Genomic DNA, 24813 nt, shown 5'->3' on the forward strand with positions numbered 1-24813 from the left:
GATTTTGTGGCTGATACCTCAGCACCTGCTCTCCTGCTCCATCTGTGAGAGAAACACGCACGCTCGTGTTTTCTGAATTAGAGACAGCTTTCTGCACTCTGCAGCTTATTTAAGTCGCAGTTATCAGCTCTGGTGAAGTTTAGGATCAAACTGGAAAACTCAAAACCTATGACTAAACAAAATCTCAAAGTACTGAGAATGTGTGACCGTTGTCACCGTTTGACTCTTTTTTGGTTGTTTACTTTGAATTTTCTACCTTCAGATTGTTTTCTACAGTTTTCTCTTCCTTTGATCCAGGATGTTATTAACAGCTTACATGGAAAAATCTCAAATAATTGCCTTTGTTTTAAAGTACAAAGACACATGATGAACACATACTTTGGAGCATTCTTCCAGACAGACAGATACATGTCTATGTGTTCCTAAGCCACAGAGGCTTATAAGATTAGTATTTCAACATATAATGAGCTCCTTAAAAGGATTACAGAATAAGGCAACGTTTCTACGAAAATATTCCGACAACTAAGACTTTACTGTTGCACCTCTGCACTTCAGAACACTGGAAAAATCAGACTCCAGTCATTGGTTAATGCTGTAATTATTTCTTATAAAGTCTTTATTGTTGAAAAAGTACATGTTAAAACATGAATGATCTGTAACTGTTGAGTGACTAGTGCATGTAGTGATCCAACACTACTCACCGCCTCAATGAAACCTTTCAAATTAAATGCCAGTCCTCTGTTGAGCTTAATAAACAAGAGTCATGAGATGTCAGTTTTCTCCTAAGCAGAATGGTAACAAGGCCACGTGTGCTCCTGTGATGTATTGCTGCCCTCCAGGGAAGGCAGTAGGTTGTATAGTTAGCTCCTGATGGGGTAAAATCACAACCCTGAAACCACACAACCTACTACCTCACCCTGTACGAACACCATAAGTCACCCAGGTGGGTAGGGAGGAGGATCGGGATGTGAGGGTTTGTGAGGAGGTCACGTGTGATCACTGTGTAAATGAAGACAGAGCTGCCGTGTTGTTATCACAGAGGACACACCAAGGTTTTAGATGACAACATTAAGAGTTAAAACCAGTATTCAAATATTAGCTAATGGAGGCATGTTGAGGCATTTGGAATTATAATAAGCATAACTGCAGTAAGAGACTCCTAAATTTACATTTTAGTGGCTTAAAAGGCTCAAAAGTTCTGTTTAAAATTCAAAAAAATGTCTGTATTTCAGAAATACACACTAATGAACATCAGGTAATTGAAATGGATAACCTACTCAATGTCCATGCAAGAAAAATCTTGTTGCAGCATTTATTTTTTAAACATCAACATCTAATTTGTCTGAAAAGATGATTTCTATCATTTCTCTCTAACTTACCAGCCTCTCCTCAGTATCGCCTCCTCTCTGTCTAACTTTAATAAAACAAATCACAAGGTTGTATTGCTCCTCACTGATTCTATGAAAGGAGTGCATTGTTTGAGTAGGAGACAAGTCCACATTTAAAAGGGGAAAATAAACATTTGCAGTGAAGTCACATTCTCCTTCGTGACAGTGGCGATTGTGATGTCAGCACAGTCGCTTCAGGAAAGACAGTAAGTTGTATAGTCATCTGACAGCTTGGGAATGACCCTAAAACTATACAACCTACTACCTCACCCCAAAGGACAGTTTATCTCCTGCAGGGGTCTCTGGTCGACGGTCGACCTGTGGGGAACGGCAGCCCAACGCCACAAACCAGGGAAAGACACAGCAAACAAAATCTCAAATGCAAAGTGTGTGTTTATAAATGAGTTATTATATATGATGTGTGTAATTCTAACACTGATGTCAGAAAACAATACTGACACCTACTGTTTTCTGGGCACTGAAAAATTAAATATATATTCACTAATCAAGGCCATAAGAAACAGTTAAAAAGTCAGAAAAAGTGAGTAAGTGGACCTTTGAATTGAGATGATTTTGTCTTACACACACAGCCTGAACTTCCATGCTCATATATCATTTTTGTATTATTGGTATTAATGCATTCTATATACTGTGAGTAGATATTTCATTCATAAAGCAAGTGAAGAAATGTATAAATCTATATTCTATCAAAAGCCACAGCAACCTAATTATCTTTTAAGCTATGACACCATGACCATATAAAACAGATATGCTTGGTCGGGAGATATGGTTGAATTACGTTGCTACATTTCAATGTAAAACATTTCTTTTTGACTTTCAACTGTTGTAAAAGCCAATTAAGACACAAAAAACTTAATCATCTTATCGAATAATCTTTCTTTTGCTGAGTAGGGTTCATTGTATTTATGAAATTCATCCGTTTGTTATCAATACTCTTTTAATGTAGAATTTGATGTTAGAGTAGTGCTGAGTGACGTATTATTTCTTCATGCTTTAATTGTTGCAGAACGAAGTATGCCGTCAAAATACTTCCTGTGTGTCACTTGTGCTTGACAGGTCACCTCCTCTCTGCAGCAGCGGCTTCAGGTCTGTCAGCTCGCCTCCTCTCAGGTTTCCTCTTCCTGATCGAGACAAATGAGAGGAGAGAGTGAGCTGCGGTTGGGTGTCAAAAGGTCAGACTTTCACCTCTTGTCTTACACGTGAGCCTCACACAAAAACAGCGCTCCACTGTGCATATGAGTCTGCACGCTCACACATGCAGCACACAGAAAGCGCTATCTGTGCCTACGCGCGTGTGTGTGTGCAAACCGATGCAGGTGCTTGCATGCGTGAGGACACAGAGAGTGAGAGTGTCTCTCTGTGTTATTTATGAGGATCCTGTTTGGCAGTCTGCGTTGTTACCTAGGAGTTTAGGTAACACCTCTTAGGTAAACAAACACTAACTAACATTAACTTTAAATTAGTCGGATAAATCCCCTGAAGCTATCTGTTGTGCCTCATCTGTAGCCTATTTGTGTATGTCAGGAAATCTTGGTGCAAATGAGCATAAATTTGTATGTCTGTGTGTGTTTGGCTGAAAGGTCAAGCAGACAGGTTGTGGTTGTTTGAGGGAGTTTCCTGAGTGAGACGGGAGAGGCTGCGGCTCTGCTGTGGTTTCCCCTCGAGCTGGGGAGCGACGGGGGAGACACGAGGGAGTGAGGTGGGGTCGAACTTATAAAAGTGAGTCACTGCCTGAACTCCTCACACGCACGCACGCACGCACACACCGGTTTGCGGCTGTTTTTATTGCAGGTCGGTTATCCCATAAATGCCACACAAATCTCTACACGAGCTACTTAATGTCCAAGCCTGTGAGGTATACAGCAGGCCTGACTGCATCTCACTGCTCCACTTACACTGCTAATGTGTGCACGGCAAGGTATCAGGTTCACACAGGAGAAGACCTTTTACTTAAAGGGTCACTTAAGGCAAATTGCAAAACAAAACACATTTTATGACCAAGCGGTATCTAGCTTTAGTTTAATGTGCCCAGGCTTTGAATGATACACCTGAGATTTCTTCGTCCCCTCCAACACACTGGAGGTGACCGGGTGGTGTTGGTGGTGCTCACACCACTGAAAAATGACGTGTTCAAAATTCGGCATCTCCTCTGGGTCGTCAACACACCTCACTGTAAAACTGACAACTGCTCATTTCGCCAATCATGCAAAGCAACAAGGACACTGTTTCGGGAAGGAGATGTTACAGCAGTTTTAATGTAATTTTGGATTCATCATCAATACAATCTCATTCACGTCTGTTGTATTAGAGCAGAGACAGCGGCAGATGTGTCGAAACATGGACACATTAAACCAAAACTCTCTGCATGGCTACAAACTACCGGAGATTTGTGAGGAAATACGTTTTTTGTAATTTTAATGCACTGACCCTTTAACAATGCCTTTGGTGCGAGTGTTAAATTCATACTTTTAATGACTGCTGTGCAATTAAATTCGTCCTGTATATTTACAGCAGTAACTTTTTAAATGATTATTTAATAACCATATTAAAATAAATAAAATGTGTCCAAAGGGTGTTATCACAGTCACACAACACAAATGAACACCTGTGTCCAGGCTGTAAAAAAATACAAATTATATTATTAACTAATGAGAGGTGTAAGTGAGGAACACCCTGAAGCCACGTGCTCTCATACAACTTTCCAAAAGAACATTCAGCCCCGTGTTTTGGACACATGGCGCCATAAACCGTAAAACTGTGTTAAACTGTCAAGAATGATCCTTACAATTATTTGAGATTAACCACTGCACTCTTTGAAGTACGCAGAACCCGTGTGTCTGAAGAATTGAAATAAAACTGTAAAATCAGTGAGAATAAATCAAAAGTTATATCTTTTTTTCCACTGTTCAGTGTTTCAACCTTTGACGGTATAACTTTTACGTCGTGGCAGACTACGGGTAAAACGCAGGACAGATAAAACTTGTGACCCTGAATCAAACCTGTGACTCTATTTGATGATTGACCATTTGCTGATCCGGGCTGTATCCAAAATAATTCAAGACGTTCTTGTGCCTTGGAACATCGTCTTATTTTAGTGTGCACGGAGCGAAAAAAAAAAAAAACGTCATAAACCCAAAATCTGAGGACCACCACTCGACCTGTGAAGGCGTCCTGTCACTCAGCCTGCAGTTGACCAAAACCACCAACAGGTGTCATGTCTCCCCAAGTACGCAAGGAGAGTGTGCAGAGCCGTGACAATGAGGCCTTTGTGCAGTTCCGGGTGCCAGCCGGTGTGCCCTCGTGTACTGTTTCCCTCTAATCTTCATTTGACCTTTAGGCTGACGGCTTTTCTTTCCCCTTTTTCTTGACTAATTTCCTTTGAGGAGATTATCTTTGAGCTGCGGCAGACGCTTACTGATTCAGATGACATGACACACACAACGCACTGCAGCCGGTTTTGATGGGACATGTCACTCGCTGCCACCGTCGCTGCTGTGTGTCGGGAACAATGTGAGCCGGGTTGGGGTTCGATAAAATAACGAATAACTGTGTTAATCGTGTCGTGTGACTACGGGCCAGTGACAGAGGAAGATGATGCATATTCTCTGCTACGGACCAGACCGAGGTGATTTCTGACTTTGAGAATTCTGTAGTGTGGTGGCACTCACACACACATACACACACACAAACACACACACTTAAAAAAGACATCACTGAGTGTGAAGTAAATAGATACCTAAATGAAATAAAAATAAATTCAAAAATATAGAAAATGAATAAATTGTTAAACCAACCTTGATATTGACGTCTGACCAGGAAATATAAAAGTCATTCCCAAATAATGAGCCTGAAAATTAAAGAGAAAAACAGAGACGTAAATATAGTTATCCTTACACACATCCACATCGACACACACACACACACACACACACACACACACACACACACACACACAATACTGTGCAGATATATTCACAAAACACACACACACACACACACACACACACACACACACTAAGGTGTCCATGTAGCCCTCAGGTCATAAACCTGCCAAGCAGCTACTTGAGTGTATCATTAAGGCTGATGTAACATATGTTAGAATGATCATGGCTGAGAAGACTGCAGCTGAATTTAGCCTGGATAACTGTATTACCATATACTGGCCAGTGTGGAAGAAGCTGAGATACATCTCTCAGGAAAGAATAAGCTTCAAAAAATTACCAGTGGGAATTATATTACTGTGTGATATTGGAATTGCAAATTAAGTTGTGGCTTTTTGTTCGACAGTCATTTTAATTTTCTGCAATTATCAGTTTCTTTTTTGTAGTCAAATTTCAGTTTCTAAAAATAAAATGATGAAATTAGAAAGTGGTCAAAACATAAAAAATATAAAAGGAGGCAATTTAACATTTAAATATAAACACGTTTCAAATTAAGCTACAGATAAAAATCTTGATTTTCAATTAGTTTTTAGAGACAAAAATTTCAAATATATTATATAAATAAATATTACAGGTATCACCTTCTCTCTCTGCACCTCTCTCTCTCTCTCTCTCTCTCTCTCTCACTCACTCACACACACACACACACACACACACACACACACACACACACACACACAATGCGGTCAAGGCAAAAGTAATTTTAGAAAAAGTATTGTCTTCCATAATTAAGTAATTAAAGAAATTTAATTCAATAAAAATATATTGTGTATATTGTAACAATAAATTATGGATCTATTTTTCCACGAGAAAAAAAATTCAATATTCTAACATGATCACTGAAAAACACAGTGATGTATTCGAGAAAATATGACACAAATAAATATTAAAATATATCCCTTTTTAATTTAACAATCAAACTGTAGCATTTGAATACAAGCAGCGTATATATATATTCACTTGTAAACCACACACACACACACACACACACACACTGAAGGACTTTGTGTTGCTGAACCCTTAGAAAATGAAATGTTAGATTTTCCCACGAACTTTTGTTTCTGCTTCATTTAAATTCTCCCTGCAAAACAAAACCTTATGACTGACACACATTCTCACACAGGCACACACACACACACACACACGCACACACAGTGAAACAAAAAGAGGTGTAGCTGAACTGTAACTGAAAGTAAAACACTCCTAATAAGTCTCATGCTCATTTCCCATCTGGTTTGCTGCTTAACAAATTAAAAGTCGCTTTTTATGCCAAATTGCCAAAGTGCTGGGAATAAAGATAACTCTGTGTAACTCCATCTTTAAAACTGACATGGCTGCAAGTGCTCTGAATAATAATCAATACTTAAAAGTATGTCTGTGTGTGCTTTTTAAAATGTGCCCTTGTACCTTTTCACTGCAAGTGGATGCCTCTGTATTACTCTCAAATGCACCTGTGTTTGAGTAAGACTGTGTGGCCATCTGTAGTGCATGCATTGTGTGTGTGTGTGTGTGTGTGTGTGTGAATACTCAGAGGAGGAGGCTGTGCCCTGCACTCCTTGGGAGAGGCGTGGGAACCCCATTCATCTTAGGAGCCAGGGTTCATTGTGGGGTACATAGCATCAAATGTGTCTGGGTGTTTGCCTGTGTGCATGTGTGTGTGTTTGTGCGAGAGTGTGCGTTTGTGCGTGCATGTGTCCTGTGTGTCTGGTTCAAGATGTAGTGTGATGGTCTTTATGCTCAGTTTTTCACATTTCCCCCATTTTTAGGTTTTGTAATATTCACATTAGAATTATTTTATAAACCAGACACACAGAGTAGATGTTCAGGCCAAATCTGTGATTGTTTTTCATTTTCTTCTCTTTACAAAAGCTATGTATGACTACTCAGTGATCTGTCCTTTACAACATAAAAGTCAAACTTTTTTTAAAGCATAGGAAATCAGAGTATTGTATAAAATCTCACAGCAAACTGCAACTTGCTGCAAGTTTTGTGTGAAAATATGTTGTTTTTTATGAATTCCAAGATCTAAGCGGGTTTGTTTTTATGGTTTTCTCGGTACAAAATATTCTCTCTGGGACGGCCGATATTTTGTGGAAATACACTCTATGACTTTTGTAATTCATGTCATAAATACGTCTGACAAATCAGAGAACCTAAGTGTGCAGAGGACACTTTAAAACATGACCACGTTAGGGAGAAAATATTCCCGACGTTTTTCAAAAGTTATCGTGACGATCCGCCATTTCGGAGGAAAAGCGGATCAGAGCACCTTTCTCCTCGTTTCCATTAGGGCCGTTTGATTGCGAATAGCAGCGCAACCGGCCAAAAATATTACCTATATGAGCTAATATTATCTCTACAGTATGTGTTCAACAGATTCAGACTAATTGAAGTAGAAAGGAAAGAAAATAGAAAAGAAAACTGAGAAAAATCTAAATCAACCTAATCCATCTGACTCTGCTGCAGTTTTTAATGCTGCACCTTGAACTGACTGGTGTCCAGCAATGACGTGTTCCTTCTCCGAATTCTGACGTATTAATTCATAATTTCACCTGGCTGAGGGTCTCAGAAGAGGTTTTTCGGATACAGCAAACGAGGGAAGCGACGTCAGGGGTGACAGTAATGGCGGAGCTCGCGCCAGGCCCGGTGGTGCGAGAGTGGCGGATGAATAGGCCTGTCAAACGTAGGACGTAGGTGGGATGACTAGAGCTATCTGTGATGACTCACACTGCCTCCACTCCTACCTATCGGTCATGGTCGACTCTGATGTGCTGAGGTGTTCAACATGAAGCCACATCGAGAGGCAATATAGGGGGAAAAAAAGGACGATTTTCAATTAGCACTTGTTTGAAAAATTGATTTATAGGCGATAATTAAAAGCTGCCATGCTGCATGGCATTGATGAGGGGTGTGGCATATTGAGTTTTTTAATTATGTGGAAAATATGATATAATTCGGTCAAAATTAGAGCTGATGTTCTTCCTCGAGGATAAAGCAGTTGTGATACTAAAGTTAATGAATGTATAACTTTTTAAAAATTCATTAAAAAAGCATACCGCTCTATTTCGGGTTGAAATACATAACCCAAATTCTGTGTAGCAAGCTGACATTACTTTGAATTTAATTCAGTTTTAAAACCGTACAGTCGAACTGAGGAGAGAAATGTCTACAGTTGAATGCCTTGAAGCATTTTTCTTGTTTATGCATGTTAAATAAAATTTTAAAAATGAGAATGCGCTTTATAGTTGAGCCATGTTAGTAAAGCATAATACACCTAACGTCCGAAAGGCCTGTTTGAGCTATATTAAAGCTACGAGTGGCCACGTGTCAGCATTGACCCATTTTCCAATGTTTTACCTTCTATTACAATTCCTAAACCTCGCACATATTCACTTGATGGGGTTTTAATGAGAAAACTCAGTATGAGAATCGCGATTAATTGTTTTCTGATAGCTGACCTGGAGAGAAAAGGAGAGAGGGAGACACAGAGAGAGACAGAGAGAGAGAGAGAGAGGGAGAGAGAGAGAGAGAGAGGGGGAGCGTTGTGGTGGGGCTCGGCCTTGTGTAGCAGGCCTTGTCTGGCCCTCGGCCCAACATTACAGCACTGGTCCCTCTCAGCTCCCTCCAAAACCGTCTCTCTTTCACACACACAAAAGGCCGACCTGGAGTGCAAAACTGCAGGTAGGAACGCACCAGAGGACAGATTAGCTCGGTTTCGTCTGAAATTCAAAGCCCATGCCACGTTTCCCCCCTGGTTCGACTATATTTAGTTAAGCCTCCTCTCTCTGGATAGTCATGTAGCCCTGAAGGAAACAACACCCAGACACAACGTTGAAACACACCAACATGGAGATCGGGTCAAACGTAGCCGCTCTCCAGTGTCTGTTTCGTCTCTGTGTTTCATCGTTTTGTCAAAAGAATATCTCTGCATGTGTGCATGCTTCACACACATAGGCGTACATGCACACACACACTTACCTCCACACCCACACAGACTCTTTGACTTACCCACTGAGTCTTTGAGGCAGCTGGCACACACACCACAGCCATCAGCTATCCGGGGTAAAGCGCCGAAATCTCCGCCGTTTCATTGTGCTGGATCCTCCGGTAGCTGCACACAGTATGTCCACATATCCTCTCTGTAGAGAAGGGCAGAGAAGGAGCTTGGAATCAGTCACACAGCTCTGCACTCCCTGCAAGGAGTAGGCGGGCACGCCAACGAGAGACCCATTCAGAGTCCCAGCAAGTGCCAGCCTCCCTGTCTGCCTCAACGCCTTGTCTATATGTCTGTCTGCCCATCTGTCTGCCCCTCTGTCTGGGTTTTACCCTGTCAATCTGGCCACCTCCCCCCAAACCCGTCTCTAAGCCTTGGGTAACCTGCCTAACCTCAGCTAACTGCTTTCTAATATTTACAAACTGGCTCCCCTCGCTCTCCCCTGTCTGCCACCTCCTAGTCTGAGACTGTCAGGGCCCGCCACAATGGGGAGGCCATGTGGGTTTCCCATGGAGTCGCGTGTTCCTCCCGTCTGGCAGTTAACAAGGCTTTGAATGAGGAATGTTAGCAAACAGAGCCGCTGAATGTCGGGTGAATGCTAAGCCAGGCAGCCAGTCAGATCGCAGCACTGGCCCAGGCATATGAATAATGCAGAAGACTCGACAGGGAGGAGAGGAGGCAAGGCTCCGCCTCCCACTGCCCCTTCCCAACTCCACCCACCCCTCCTTCTTTTCCCCGCTCGAAACTCAAATGCCTTCACGGGAGCAAGACAGCAGAGAGGGGGGGAAAGAGAGGATTCAAGATCTCGGCTGCTACTCAGTCATGCAGTAAAAAAAAAAAGTCCTGCAAGAGGAGAATAGTTACACATGCACACACATGTAATTACTACAAATCAGTTCTTGAAACATGCCACTTTTTCCCTGTCATTGGGAACTATCTCACTCTTTTTTGGCTTTTTGTGTCTTTTGTTTGAAATTGGCACCTGTCCCAGAAAAAGCCCCGTTGCTGCTCCGCCCTCCTGCTCCCCTTTCACTGGAGACTGCCCACGAGAGAGAGGGAGAGAGAGAGAGAGAGAGAGAGAGAGAGAGAGAGAGGAAGAAAGAAAGAGAGAGGGGGGTGGGGGGGCGTGAGGAAGAGAGGGTGGGGCAGAAAACCCAAAAGAGGGAGAGGTTTAGAGATGGAAAGGGTGAGGAAGGTGGAGGGCAAAGAAGATAAGAGAACAGGAAAATACATGAGAAATCATCTGTTGAAATCGAGATACATTCACAGGTAACATGAAATCAAGCAGCTGCTCGAACAGCATGCTGAAAACAAACTGCTGTCTTCGTCCTCAGCTTCTGGGAGGACTCACAAGAAAAAGGAAGCATGGCGAGCAATCAAGAAACACGTGCTCAAAAAGCCTTCGCACCACGGCAGGGCACAAACCAAAACCACTGATTCTCAGTCCAGTTTAACTCTACTGACAACAACCCAGAAGAAGCAAAAAACTGACCAAATGCAGGTGATCAACGCCCGTGAAGTGAAGAAAACTGGGGTCCCGAAAAATGTCTTCGCAAATGGCGCAGCAATGTCGAACCAGGAGTAAAGCAAAGCCACTTGTTGCATGATATTGAGGAGCAGATCTTGCAGAGAGAAGCGAGAGCAGGCAGAGGGTTAAAATCCTGGGACTGGGAGTAGTAAAAAATCCCTCCCTCTTTTGGCACAGACTAGCTAAAGGGGAGGGCCCGCCTGTAGAAATAGCAGCAGAGCGTTTTTCCCCTCTTTTTTTTTTCAGAGCTGCAGCGTCCTAGTCTACCCTCTCGCATGTGGCCGGGACCCAGGGAGAGAGGAGGAGGAGAGCGATGGATAGAAAAAGAAGCAAGAGCAGAGAGGGGAGGGGGCGAGAGAGGGAGGGAAGAAGAGCTGTGAGTGGAGGAGAAAGGGCTCAGCTGATGATGAAACAGGGACGTGTGGGAGTGCGTGCGCACTACGCGTTTTCATCACCGACCCAGCGCGACGTGCGTGTGCATGAGGTGGGGTGGGGAGGGAGTTGTGGGTGGGTGGGTGTGGGGGTGGCGGGGCACAGTGCACTTCTCCTGAGGAGGAGAGTCACAGCAAACACACACATACTCACGAATGATTAAAGGATTGTGGGACAACTTGCAACACCTCACTTTGAGATTCATGTAACGATTCATCTCTTTATTTCAGAGCTGTGGCTGCTGGGAGTTTGATCCCACACATTTGACCTACAAGCAACAGTGGGTCCCGTAAAAAAGGCCCGATAAAGAAAGTTTGGCATGATCACTGACGAATATTGTCTTGATTACTGCTTCTGCCTCTTGACCGCAGACACGGTAATGAGTTGAAAAGCTACATTGACTGTTTTGGCACGCAATCAAAGCCAGATAAGCACCTGGGTGCGACTGCCTTGCCATGATTGCAACAGTGAACTGTGCTGTGAAATCCTGTAATATTTACCGCAGTGCGCCCGCCATGTGCCATTACTAGGCCAATCTTGCCTTGCTGCAAACTGCAGCACCAGCAGCGGTCCTGCGTGCGAATAAGGAGAGGAGAAATGTCGGGCAGTAACCGAACGATAAAATGGACTCTGCTGATGACTCTGCTCGTGTCCTGCACCCTCCTTCCCCCTCCGCCTCCCCTTCAGTGTCCAGCCTATTCTGTCTCCCACCCTTTCTTGTCCTTTCAGTAGCACTGTTATAGCCTACAGTAATAAACAGCCCTGCTCTGAACAGCTAGTGTTAATTTAAGCCTGCATGAGGAGGATCTTTTTTATGTTTTTGTGCCAGATACCACCCCTGCTGTCTTCCTCTCTCTCTCTCTTTCTCTCTCTCTCTCTCTCTCTCTGGGTCTCATGCATCCCTACCAACCTCTGCATCAGCCTGCTGAAGGTTATTCACACCCGTCCGGTTTCCACCCAACTTCTGTCCCCAAAAACTTCTCTCTGTGGCCAAAATGCTGTAATGCCCCTTAGCTGTTTGCAACAGATTCCCCCATGGCAAAAAAACAACTTCCTCTCTCTTTGGACGCCATTCCCCTCCCCTCCAGTCTTCTCTTTCCCAAAAGAAACCCAGAACTCAGCACAGGCAAATTTTTTCCCCTCCTCTCTCCCCAAAGTAGCAGCCGCACAAAAGAGAGGGGAAAAAGGGAAAAAACTTGTCCAAAAAAACGACGGATCTCACATCATGGAGCACGGCTAGCTGGTCTTGATTTCAATCTGTCTTTATTGCTCACACAGAATCTAAAGGGGAATTGCGCACATTGAAACAAAAAAAGGTGGGAAAAACCTCCCCTATGTACACTTAACCATTTTATCATACGTGGTTTTTCTTACAGTGGAGAAGTAGACGAAGAGCAGAGCGAATATGAGCGACTGAACAGCAAACTAATATGGCCGCTTGGTTAGTTGCAGTGTCTCCTACCTCCTTACTCTCAGTCTTGGATGCTGAAAGAAAAGGCGTTACGCTGCTGTGTGTGTGTGTATGTGTGTGTATGTGTGTGTATATGTGTGTGTGTTTCTACCTCAGAGGACGGACTCAGAAAGAGAGAGAGGGCGAGAGAGAGACAGAGAGTGAGTGCACTTGTCTTGCCCAACTCTCCTCAGCTTTCCACAGTCTCAAATGAAACTCAGGTTCCCTGTGTTCTGTGTCCCGCTGCACCATCCGCATATCAAAAACACACAACGCACCAACACGAAAAACTTAACAGTTGTGAAAAATGAGCACGAGTGAGAAAGAAATCTGGTTACTACAGGGCTTCGACAAGAGGCAACCGATGGTTTCTTATTAAGGTATGAATTCACTCGTGTCCCTTGATGAGAAAAATGGATCGAGCACCAGTCATCACATTGAACCCTGTGACGTCACATCTCGCCACGTCTTTGAACCAATTGCGATCGCTGCAAGCATAAAACGCCACAACAACTGCGAGCTGAATATAAATCAAACAATAGTGTAAACAAATGCATGTTTCATCAGCAATTTGAAGAGTCCCTTAGCCTTCCTCATCTATCTAAGACACTGTTTCTGCTAGTCAGTTGTTTACCATCTAACATGTGGCAGGAATTCAAAAAACTTGGCAGAGCCTGTTGCACCGTACGTCGTGGAGAGTTCACTTGAGGATACGGCTCTGGTTTTGGCTCAGCTGCCAACTTCTGACACTGTAGCCCTCTGCACGGCCTCGCCCCTGCAGGAGCGGCCTGCGTAATGCTGCCATTGATGAAACTCCAATATTAACAACCTCATTTATGACACCTTCAAGAGTCCACAACCGCAATATTTTCATCAACACCCTCACCTCCTGATTAAAACCAAGCTGTGCTCTGCCTTACATTTATTGTTAGTGTAAAAAGGCATATTGCATTGTTGATATTTCACATGCATGCAAGTCATATTTTGAAGCTCTGCAAATTTTAGCTGGAGCACAGCAGGAAAGAGGAGAAGCTGCAGTGAAGCGATTAGGTTCTATCACACACACTGCAAATCTGCAAAAATCGAATATACAAAGGGGAGGGGAATTAAATACAAAACACTATCAAATAAACCTATCACAGTACATGTGTCAGTGCTGCACAACTCATGTTTCACAGTGGCAACATGGTCGTGAATGTCTGAGTCAAAACGAGTTACACAAACACACACACACACACACACACACACACATATCTCGGTGCTGTACAGCACTGAGAAAAGCAACACATGTAATACTGAAGAATAATATAAGCCACAAAATTTTTAATACTCAGGAGCAAAAATTATACAGTATAGATATAGACAAATCACCACATTAATTGTAATTAAATGACAAATAAGTTAGATAGGTTTTTAACGGAATTACAACAGATTAGCCGACTGACAGTTTACTTTTTGAGAAGAAGTCATCAGCAGAGAGGGCAAAAAAAATTCAAAAAACCTAAATGTATAATCCATTTCTGTATCAAAAATGCAATTTCTTAAATTTATTGCTTGTAGCCTTTAGTTATCAGTGAACAATATGTAGTTAAATAAGTAGAACCACCTGAGAAAGTCAGTAAAGAGCGATGTGAGCCTCTCTGAAGAAGCTATTTCTGTGAATACATGACTTACTGCATTTAAAATGCCAAAGTTCAGGTCTTACTTGCAAGCTTACGACATTGTGCTGAGTGGTAATAACTTACACATATAATATGTGTTGTGTTTGACGCCCATAAATTCCAGCTATCTATACATTCACACTCTGGCGAACACACACTTCCTCCTCTCTTCGGTGACCAGAGCGGCGGGGCCGGCTGTCTCTACGAGGTGGTCTGCTGAGGGGCCCCTCAGCAGCACGCGCCTCAACAACTTCTCTATTACAGCCGTGACCCCTAGGGTCAGTCTCTGAAGGGTTCCGAACAAAGGCCACGACCCTGGGGTCAGAAGTGTAACGCTGGGGGCAGGCTGGGGCCCCACGGCAAAGGGAGCGTGCTGTTTGCTTTGAAAGGTAAGGATCACTAACACAGAGGCCTAATAAGGATTAAGGGGCCATCCCCTTTGGGATGTCACTCTGGGGCCTCATACATCAGTCTCTATTAACCTCCGTGACCCCCGGTGGCCATTATGGGGCTACGGGTCACAGTCGCTCGCGCTGCAGAGCTGTAAAAACTAACATTGCATGCAGTCTCTGACACGCGTGCTGCTGATTACATGGACAAATTGTTTTAAGTAGTAAACGGCTTGTCAAATAGGACACAGTGCTCCTTTTAAGGAGTTTTGCCTGTCAAGACAGCTTTCAACTTGTTGCAGTAGTTGGCAGATTTCAGTCCCTAAGGAAGGTACTTTGAGGTAAAAAGCAGAGTTATCAGCCTTCAGGTTGGCTGCCTCAGTAATGAAACAAAAGCCTGACAGGTCTTTAAAATAAATTAAATGTACATCCGTAAATCATGTGAAAGCTATAGAATTATTATTTTTTTCACTTTGATAAAAAGCCAGAGAGAGTTTGATAAAACTTTGATAAAAGCAGGTGAGCAAGAAGCAAGAGACAGAATCACAAAATGGAGGACAGGAGGAGACAACATGGCAGCCCAAATGATGCAGTCACTCACACACACTGCCGAGAATTTGCCAAATTGCGACAAAAACGTTGTTCATTGTGTAACATATCTCTATATGTAAAACAATGACATTTTTTAACAAATGCCAAACAAACATCCTGCAACGACAGAACTGTAGGAGATAAAGATATGAATTCCTTCAGTCACTCTGGGACCAAGCAGATACAGAGGTTAACCCTCCGCAGCCCGTCAGGGACGAGAAACGAAGACATGCACATATACTGTCCGTTTTTTATCCGCTTTGATTTGTTCGTATCGTATTTAATGATTTCTTCTTTTTGCTCAAAAGATGTTAGGGACAAAAAAAAGTATTTCGGTTGTTTCAAAGTTTAAAACAAGTATGAAATATAATTATCTTATGTCAGAATGAGAAAAAAAGAGTCTAAAGTAGTAAAGACTTCTTTCTCTTTTAATATAACTGACATATGACAAATATAAGCAAAAAGAGGAAAAGACAAACCAAATGTGGGTATTATACATATATATACGCACAAATATTAATCTTAATATATATAACAGTATTATTAACAAAGAGTAAAAATAAAATCCACATTATGAATAACTGGAAATGTAAAGTCCCTATAATCAGTTCAGTGCAGTAAAAACGAAGGCAAATTCAGTCAGGGATCAAAATGATTTTTTTTTTCTGCTCTGGATAAATTTCTAAAAACTCTGAATGAATTTATGAAATCATTTAAAAAGTGACTTGACAGACTAAAGGGATTTGTTTAAAAAGGAAAGGCTGGAAAATTCAATTCTACATTTTAATGTAACCTAATAAGATAAAACAAAATACAATTTTTACCCCCTCCTCTCTTTTTTTTCAAAAAGGACCCCTGAAAAAGGACAAACTTTTATTCTGAAAAGATTCTGTATATTTCAACAACAAAATGCTTACATCTTTGTTTTTCTTTTAGCTTTCCAGACAGGATTTCATAATAAATTTAATTTAGACTTATTTCATGAACTGAACTCTGGAGAGTAATATGGCAAAGTTGAAAACGCAGTGCACTCCTTTTTACTCAAAACTTTATCGAGATATTAAAAAACATTGATATTAAAAAAGCACATTATTACTATTGTTTTAAAATTAGAATATGGCAATTTTATAAACTACTCAAGCTTCAGTTTCAGTTGCAAACACTTTGTAATGAATGAAAATTTCTCTCTCAGCATAAGCAGTCAGGTGTATTGAGGAGTGATTCCAGGCTGTCACAACACGCTCTTAGGAAACTTTAAATCTCTTTAGATAGGTGAAATAATAAAAAATATATTGCAACCGTCAAGAAAATAAGTGACCATCTAAACGTGCAAAATCATCTGGATTTCAAACCTTTCAGACATTTTGAATGTGTAATTAGAAAATGCTCCTTTTCCAACTATCATTACTACAAATTGCTTGGATCTCATGATAATGTTTTTCATTATTTCATATTAAAGCGTAAAAAGGATTAAATACGTGTGTACATTTTCTTTGCTCTACAAAAATTTTTAAAACTTTTATTTCGTAAATATATAAGAGGGTAAATCAGCTTACTGAAACTCTAAATAAACAGGTGGTAGAAGCCTGCAAGGTCAAAAAAACATTCTCAAGTGTTTTCCAACTACAGTTCGCACCTATCAAGGGCACTAACTGAGCACTTTGATTCAAATGTATTTCTTTGATAATCATTAAGCCACTCACCTCTGAAAACCGAGCTTCTCTGTGTGGAGGGAGCCCATTCGGCAGCAAAGCAGAGCAGAGCAAAGGTTGGAAAAGAGGAGAGACGAAATGGACCTGCGCTCGCTACAGACAAGTGTCCTATACAGTTTTTAAAACAGCCAAACAGACAATAAATCTCAAACAAGCAGCACTATGACAACTTCACGACTCGTCCTTTTTTCTAGCTCTTCTCTCATTAAAGAAAGGGCAGTGCTTTGGGAGAATTACTGTCCTACTTTCAGTTAACTATGAGACTCCCCTCTCTAGGTCATTTTGCAACTGTCAGGTTTATTAGAAAAGTTTGGTTTCTAATTTAGCTAACAGAATACACTGCCCATCTCGAGGACATTAAAAAAAATGTAATTACAGGGATGTTTATCCAGGGAACAAAGAAACGCCATTCTGATCCTTGGCAAAATAGGCTCTTTTTTTTTTTCGTAATTTGTGATAACTGTGTGAAGCATGACAAAATTCATTTTATAGCAAAATTAATGCTGCAATCCTTGCTACCTTGGTCTTATTCAATCCTACATTAAATAGCTTTTGATTGAGAAGCATCGAAATATTCTGTATTGCTAGATGACACAGGAAAAATGCTCTGAATGCTAAGTCAAGTGCTCTCAAGGCTACAACATTTCAGCTCAAACGTGTCATTTTTGAAAACACTGTTACTATGGAATAACTTGTTTCTAACAATACAAAAAAAAAAAAAGAAGATAAATTACAAAGTGCAGGCAGGCAAAAAATAAATTAAAAATATATTTTCAGATTTCTTTTTTTTTTTTTTCTTATATTCGAAACTTACCACTCTTCTCCCCTCCTCCCAACTCACAAACACACACACCTCTCCTGATCCCTAGCTACGTACTGTTCACATTTCGGGGGTCCATCCCACATTAATAAATCATTATATTTCAGCTCTTATCAAACATCAGCTTACGTACAGGTCTGTGGCATTCTCAGGGAGTGGTACCACCTCTTAAAGGGTTCGGACCTGCTGTTGGTTCTAGTTTAATGCCACGTCACAGATGCACTGCAGCCTGGATGGGCCTGCGTGACCTAGCTCAGCCCAGATAGGAGCCATTTGCACCCCAGCCCCCATCGGGACCATACACCCACATTTCATAAAAGGAAGGTGGTGGTGGTAGTGAAAGGAGGGGGTGATGTGAAGACATGTTTTATTTTCATTTTTTTATTTTAACTGCAGCGTCTCTGTCCTTCCTGTGATTTGCCCTCTGTTCTCTTCTTATTTCCAAAAATCAGGCACTTGTCTGACTGAGTGACAGCACGCTCGTTTCAGTCGCCCGTATCCAGTTCAGCTGACTAAGGGTTCAGGAACGCTCCAAATAGAGTGTTTGTTTGATTTCATATCTAGCACTAGTATGCACACACATGCTTCCGGCTTCACACACACACACACACACGCACGCACGCACGCACGCACGCACGCACGCACACGTCTGGAGTTGTATGGGTTACACAAAGTAGCATGAAGCACATGAGCATGTCCTCATGAAACCAACAGGATCTATTCATTTGAGCAGAAAATTCACAAGTTAAGTTTCCGAATTAAGAAGATAATTTGTATAATTTCTTATTGCTTGTTCAGTGTGGTTTAATAAGAAAAACATTCCCAAACAGAGAATGAGAGAGAGAGAGAGTGTGTGTGTGTGTGTGTGTGTGTGTGTGTGTGTGTGTGTGTGTGTGTGTGTGTGTGTGTGACTTAATGATCTACTCAAGGACATCCATGTAGCACGCTGAAATTGAAAAATGAAGAGTGCTAATAGGTCAGAGCATCTCCTAACTGCCACAGCCGTCGAGTCTTGATGCTAGTGATTTATCTTTAATTGGATTTTACAGAGGGGTCTCCCAGTGGGAGGCAGCGGACTCATTTCTGAACTGTCCCTACAACTTTATGCGAAATGTACAGACAAATAAGTAAACTTGGCCTCGCAGTAAACAGGAAATGCAATTAAAGCTGAAATGTGAAACACTCCTAAATCTGACCTGCATAATTATTGTTTTGTAAATCCATACAGCAGCATGGAAAATATTCATCTGCATATTTTTACATATATTTCATGTGAAAACAGAGAACAGTTTTTTTTCCCGTTTTGTTCTCTGGTCTTTTCCTATTCATGTCTGACCTCGATATTAACCCCAAATCATTGTTAAAAATGAACCCCTGATCCAATTCTTCAAACAATGTATAGCATTCATTTGCTTTCACAAAGTTTTGCCTGGACATTAACACATTTGACAGAGAATTTAAACTGTCTCTGAACATTATACTAAAACTCCTCTGATATTTACATCATACTTTTCTTTTTAAATATATTTTCTGGGGAGTTTTTGCTGAGTGAAATGTTCACAAAAATACAAAACACATAAATCACTATTAAACCCCTGGCTCTTTTCCTAAAAGTATTAACTCACTGTGGTGTCTACTGCAGTGTGTAGTCTAGTGAGAGGGGAAAGGAGACGCTGGCTCTCAGGGGTTAAGATGCTAGCAGTCATGTGCCTGTCGGCTGCAACAAAAGCCTGCCTATGTAGGGTGCATACAGATGGAGCGAGCTCCTTTGTGTGCAGCGTTTCACACGTCGCAGCCTCGGAGCTGCCAGGTCTGGCTCTCTGGGCCTGGCTACAGGCCTAGCTAGCAGCTTGTAGCACCTGACGCTGGGCTCTCACTTTGCTTTTCTTTGCTTGAGACCCCAAGTGCAGCAAGTTTTGAAAGATAATGGAACAGAAGTCCAAATAGTGGGTCACACAGCTCAACACAAACAATTGCAACAAAATACAGCACAGCAGAGCAGGGCACTGTGGCCAGGCGGTCTCAGATCAGCATGACAGGAGCAATTGTAAGCATGGCTCCCACTCAGGTCTGCCACAAAATGTTTGATTTTTCCCTCCTCTGCTGTCTGTCATCTACCCCTGTAAAATACTCGGCAAGACTACTTGTAATGTGCTGATATAAATACCATCAGTGCATATTTTAATCATGTGTACAGCTGTACATGATGTGTACATAGTTCTGTAGCCTACTATATACACTGTGTCTGTGTGTGTCTGTATATTCTGCTATATTTATGCTATGTGCGCCAAGTCACTGAGGCAAGTTCCTTATAGTGTACATGTTAGTGTACACAGTGATGAGACTAGCTAATGCCTGGAACGAGCTTTAACAATGGATTCTAGAGCTTCACAAGAAAGAATCTCACAGGCTTGAAAATGTCTTTTCTCTACAGAAATGATTTGTCTGCAACTTTATGGTATACATTTGTTGTGCAGACACTGTGGTCTGGCATAAACCGCATATTGTGATACACGTTGAAAACGAATACTTTTCTTTCCTAAACTTTACATGGTCAATATAAGATAAGATATATATTTCATTGATTACACAAACTGGGATTCTGCTATTGATGCAAACAAATCCAAAAGTAAACAGCTCATGATGTGTTGCAAAAAAAAAAAAAAAAAAAATCCATTCTACATGTGACTAGGGATTCAAAGACCTGACCTTGAATAAGGCATTAAGTTTCATTATACACAATAAGTCTCTTTGGACATGTAACTGCGGTAAACAGCAAATGTGTATTATTCTGTTTGTTGAAGGTTATTACATTTTGATAAAACCTCACTGTAAATATAAAAAGGGATGAACAATGCTGAGGGACATATACAAAAGGCAGCTGCCACTACTGTGTAAAGTCTGACACTGAAGCTTTACAGTATATTCACTCATGAGCCACTCAGGTGGATCCTCTTACCCAGAGTGAGTGAACAGGTGGGGGGGGGGGGGGGTTTCGCTGTCCTTCCTGAGGACTCTTCAGCAGCACACCTGACTGTTACGAGGAGGCAGCCTTTGACATTTTAAATGCAGGACAATCTCTGTGAGCACTTGGAGACCCTGCTGCCATGCCTGCACTTAAAACCCACATCAAGTGGATGGAAATGCTGTGGTGTACCAGCATTATTCTATTATTTCGATTGCATAGCCCACTGCTTGCACTAAGTTAACTTTTTTTTAAAAATATCATTACGTGTATAAGAATGTAGTCAATACAAAAAATACTCATTGTGCTGTTGGTTTTGGATTTTGAAAGCCCCAAGTGAGCCATATGAGTGACAGAGGCTACACTCAGAAGAAAATAGAACCATAAAAAGTCAATTCTGCTATCCTTCCAAAAATCACAATAAATCTTTAATGAGACGATACTCTGTTCTCTCTAGATATTCTCCTCAAATAGGCTTACTGGCACAAAAACAACAGTTTTACAACGTTAGGAGCAATGCTGGGTGTAATGGTTTTGCTAAAAGCACTTCCGTACAAATTAGCAATTTACTGTTTTACTTAGACATATGAAAATATTTTAATGTGACCCATTAAAAGCCTTTATATGGCTAATAACATGTATTAGAAACAGAATTAGTATCTGCTTTAAAGATGTTTCTGTGTTGCCAGTCACTGAATTGAAAAATTGCATGTTAGCAAAGTTAGCATTCCTTTCGAAGGATTTGAACACTGACTAAGCTAGCTTAACATATTTAAGCTAATATATTCTATTAGTTTTCGTTAGGAATGGTAACAAGACTAGAAAAGGTTTTTGTTTGCATCTAAATGCGAAACAGGGGACTCTAATATGTCAAGTTCCCAGAGAAGAGAAGTAACGAACTAAAAGCCCTTCAAACAAAGTGTTACTTGTATCTCTTTATAAATGGCACAATAGTCATTCATCCTAGCATCACACTTGTGGTGAAGCTGGTGGGGAATTAGCTCCCACATATCATCACGTATTGTTCCACACCATGTTACAAATTTTATTGAGAGTGTAAATAGTCCCGGAACAGGAAATGAAACTCTCTCTCTCTCTCTCAAATGTGCTCGTGTGTGTGTCTGTCTTCGAGAAAGTCTCTGCTCTCTCTTTCTTTAACACACACACACACACACACACACACACACACACACACACACACACACACACACACACAAAACAAACCCCTCTGTCACTCAAACAAGCTGCTGCTATAAGTTGTATGTTAATTAAACTTTTGTCAGTACAGCCTGGAGAGTATTATCTCCTATTTTCTGACCCTGACACGCTGCTGTCACCAATCATGTCCTAAAACACACACACTTGTACACACACGCGCACACACACACACACACACACACACACACACACACACACACTTGTACACACATGTTCTGTATACATACCACATGCTTGAGTTACATACTACCAGGACAAGCCAGCCGGGTGCCTGACAACCACAGCGATGGAGGAGACGTGAGGGAGGGAGGAAAAAAAAAGGTACCCTAGCGTGTTAGTTTTCTGCCAGGGAGTCCCTATTGACCTGTTAAACCTTTGTGACTGGAACAAATGCAAATGGCGCTGACTTGTTCACACAAAATACTAAAGGCCCATTCAAATGAGGCCCCGGGCCACAATGCAGCAGTGGCCGAGCGCTCTGTGGAGGCAGGGCAGCCCCCAGTCTGAGAGAGCGAGGGAGCGAGAGAGACAGAGATTCTTTTAGCCATTGCACAGTTCATTCTGGTTGTCTGGTGGAGAGCAACCATCCACTCTCATTACTTCTCCTTCATGAGCACAGACACACACACACACACACACACACACACACACTCACTCACACACAAACACACACACACACACACACACACACACACACACACACAGGATGAAGTCACCTTACACCTTTGCTGTAATTCTGCCCCCACTAAATCACAAACACTGTTACACTGCCCTGAACTTTACCCCATAATTACCTCGTATGTAATAGTTTGTAATTGGATGCCAGTGGGCCTGAACTGGTCCTGTTATCAAGCATGGCACCAGTCATGCTTGATAATCAGACACAACTTAATCCACCTTGGCTTTTGCAAGGATACTCAGTGTGTCCCTGTGGATAAAATCATATCCTACTTTTTAATTCTGTCCATCGGGCATAGAATAATAAATGAGGAGAGAGACAAAGTGGGAAAGAGAGGAGAGAGGGGTAGAGAGTGGAAGACAAATACATACATGTGAGACTAAATAACAAATAAATACCCATAGGAAAGACTAGCTTCACTCTTGATTATTAGATTAACTCTAATACAATAATATTAACAATAATGAGGATTGCACAAAGCTAAAATGGGAGTAAGGTATTTACATGCCACGGTAATGGAAGAAAGCCAGACAGCCCAATTCAGGTTTTCCATATTTCAGAGAATGAGCAATTCAAAGTAAGATAGGAGATTTGAATGAGTCCACCCACAACTGGGTTAACTGGGTTACAAAAACAAAATTCTTCTGCATGTAAACGCAGTCTCTGATGCTAAAACTGAAAGCAGTCAAGGCACTGTGGGAGGTTTTGGGATGAAAAATATCTATTAAAATGCCAAACAAACCACCTTTAAATGAAATATGGCATTGTATGTGTAGGACAGGGACTCTGTAGCTCTTTTGATTATAAATGGGACACAAGAATGGTGCATCTGTAAAAAAACAAATCTTCATCTGATACTGAAAGAATAAGCTATGTTTGACAGTATACAGCACAGTAGGTTTTTGGAAGTCATGGAGGGCTTTCTTGTCCCATCCCTTCTCTCCGAATAAGAGATTAGTAGAAGCCTGAGGATGGCTCTCACCAAAACATCTGGACAACACCTGATCTGAGGGACGCTGCCTACTGGACCTCCCCTGAACTGGTTCTATCAAATTAGGAGATATTTCCAAAAGAGTGGATGTGGTTGGAGGTCAACCATCCACACCAAGTCACATCTTCTCGATCCAATACACTGTGAATGTAAAAACTAAAGTCACAGTATTCATTGGATGTACAAAATATGAAATTTTATTTTGCAGCTGCTATTTTGCCCCCCCCCGCAAAATATCTCAACTGCTTCAGGTTTTGTAAATATTTCTATTACTCATTTGACTCAATTTTTTTCCTGTGTAACTGGTTTAATTGAATTTTGGTAATAATGTTTGACAATAAACATTTGGCTGGATTCACATTGTTGGACATGCTGTATGAAACTGCTATAAGTTAAATGAGTTCCTACTTGACACTTAAGCATTTAAGTCCATATTGGCCAATGTTATATGGCTTTAACTATTTATATAAAACAGATGTTAAATCCACCTAAATATTGCTGTTTTTTAAATAAATGTATTATGTTGCAGAACTTCAATAAAACTACATAAAGAGCTGCTTTCATACTGACTCAAAACTGAGTAATAACTTTAAATTCTAAATTCCTCCAACTTACAGTCAGAAGAAAGAAAGGAGAAAGAAAAGGAAGTGAACCCACTGGAATTACCTGTATTTATGTATAAATGCTGAAATATATAGTCTGATCTTCATCAAAGTTATAATAATGAGCAAACACAATCTGTTCACACAAACTAATGATACACAAATTGTTGCATTGTTGTTGTTCATATTGAATACATCATTCAAACATTCACAGAGGACGTTGCAAGAAGTGTGTGAACCCCACAGCTAATAACATCAACAATGGCTAACTGGAGTCAAGAGTTAGTAAACCCGGAGTCCAGTCCATGAAACCAGATTGGAGATGTGGGTTACAGACACTTTTCTTATAAAAAAAAAAAAAAAAAAAACTTTTTGAGTTTTGGTAAGAATTGGTTACAAAGTCATCTCAAAAGAGTTCAGATATTCATCAG

General features: G+C 41.2%; 1 long non-coding RNA gene across 4 annotated transcripts in view; it reads right to left on the reverse strand.

The window, feature by feature from the left end:
• Positions 1-598: 598 nt before the first annotated feature.
• LOC111224781 overlaps positions 599-24813 on the reverse strand; it is a 33133-nt gene continuing 8918 nt past the window's right edge. For 3 of the 4 annotated variants that reach the window (XR_002665242.1, XR_002665243.1, XR_002665241.1), the window contains 3 exons: positions 9359-9489; positions 5204-5256; positions 599-2530 (listed from right to left, as the gene is read on the reverse strand). This is a non-coding gene — a long non-coding RNA (uncharacterized LOC111224781). Of the gene's footprint in view, positions 2531-5203; positions 5257-9358; positions 9490-10836; positions 11151-24813 lie in introns of those variants that run through there. The other variant, XR_002665244.1, reaches the window with a different exon arrangement.

The sequence above is a fragment of the Seriola dumerili genome, unplaced genomic scaffold (genome assembly GCF_002260705.1).
Source record: "Seriola dumerili isolate Sdu_G_001 unplaced genomic scaffold, Sdu_1.0 BDQW01000138.1, whole genome shotgun sequence".
Classification (NCBI taxonomy): domain Eukaryota; kingdom Metazoa; phylum Chordata; class Actinopteri; order Carangiformes; family Carangidae; genus Seriola; species Seriola dumerili.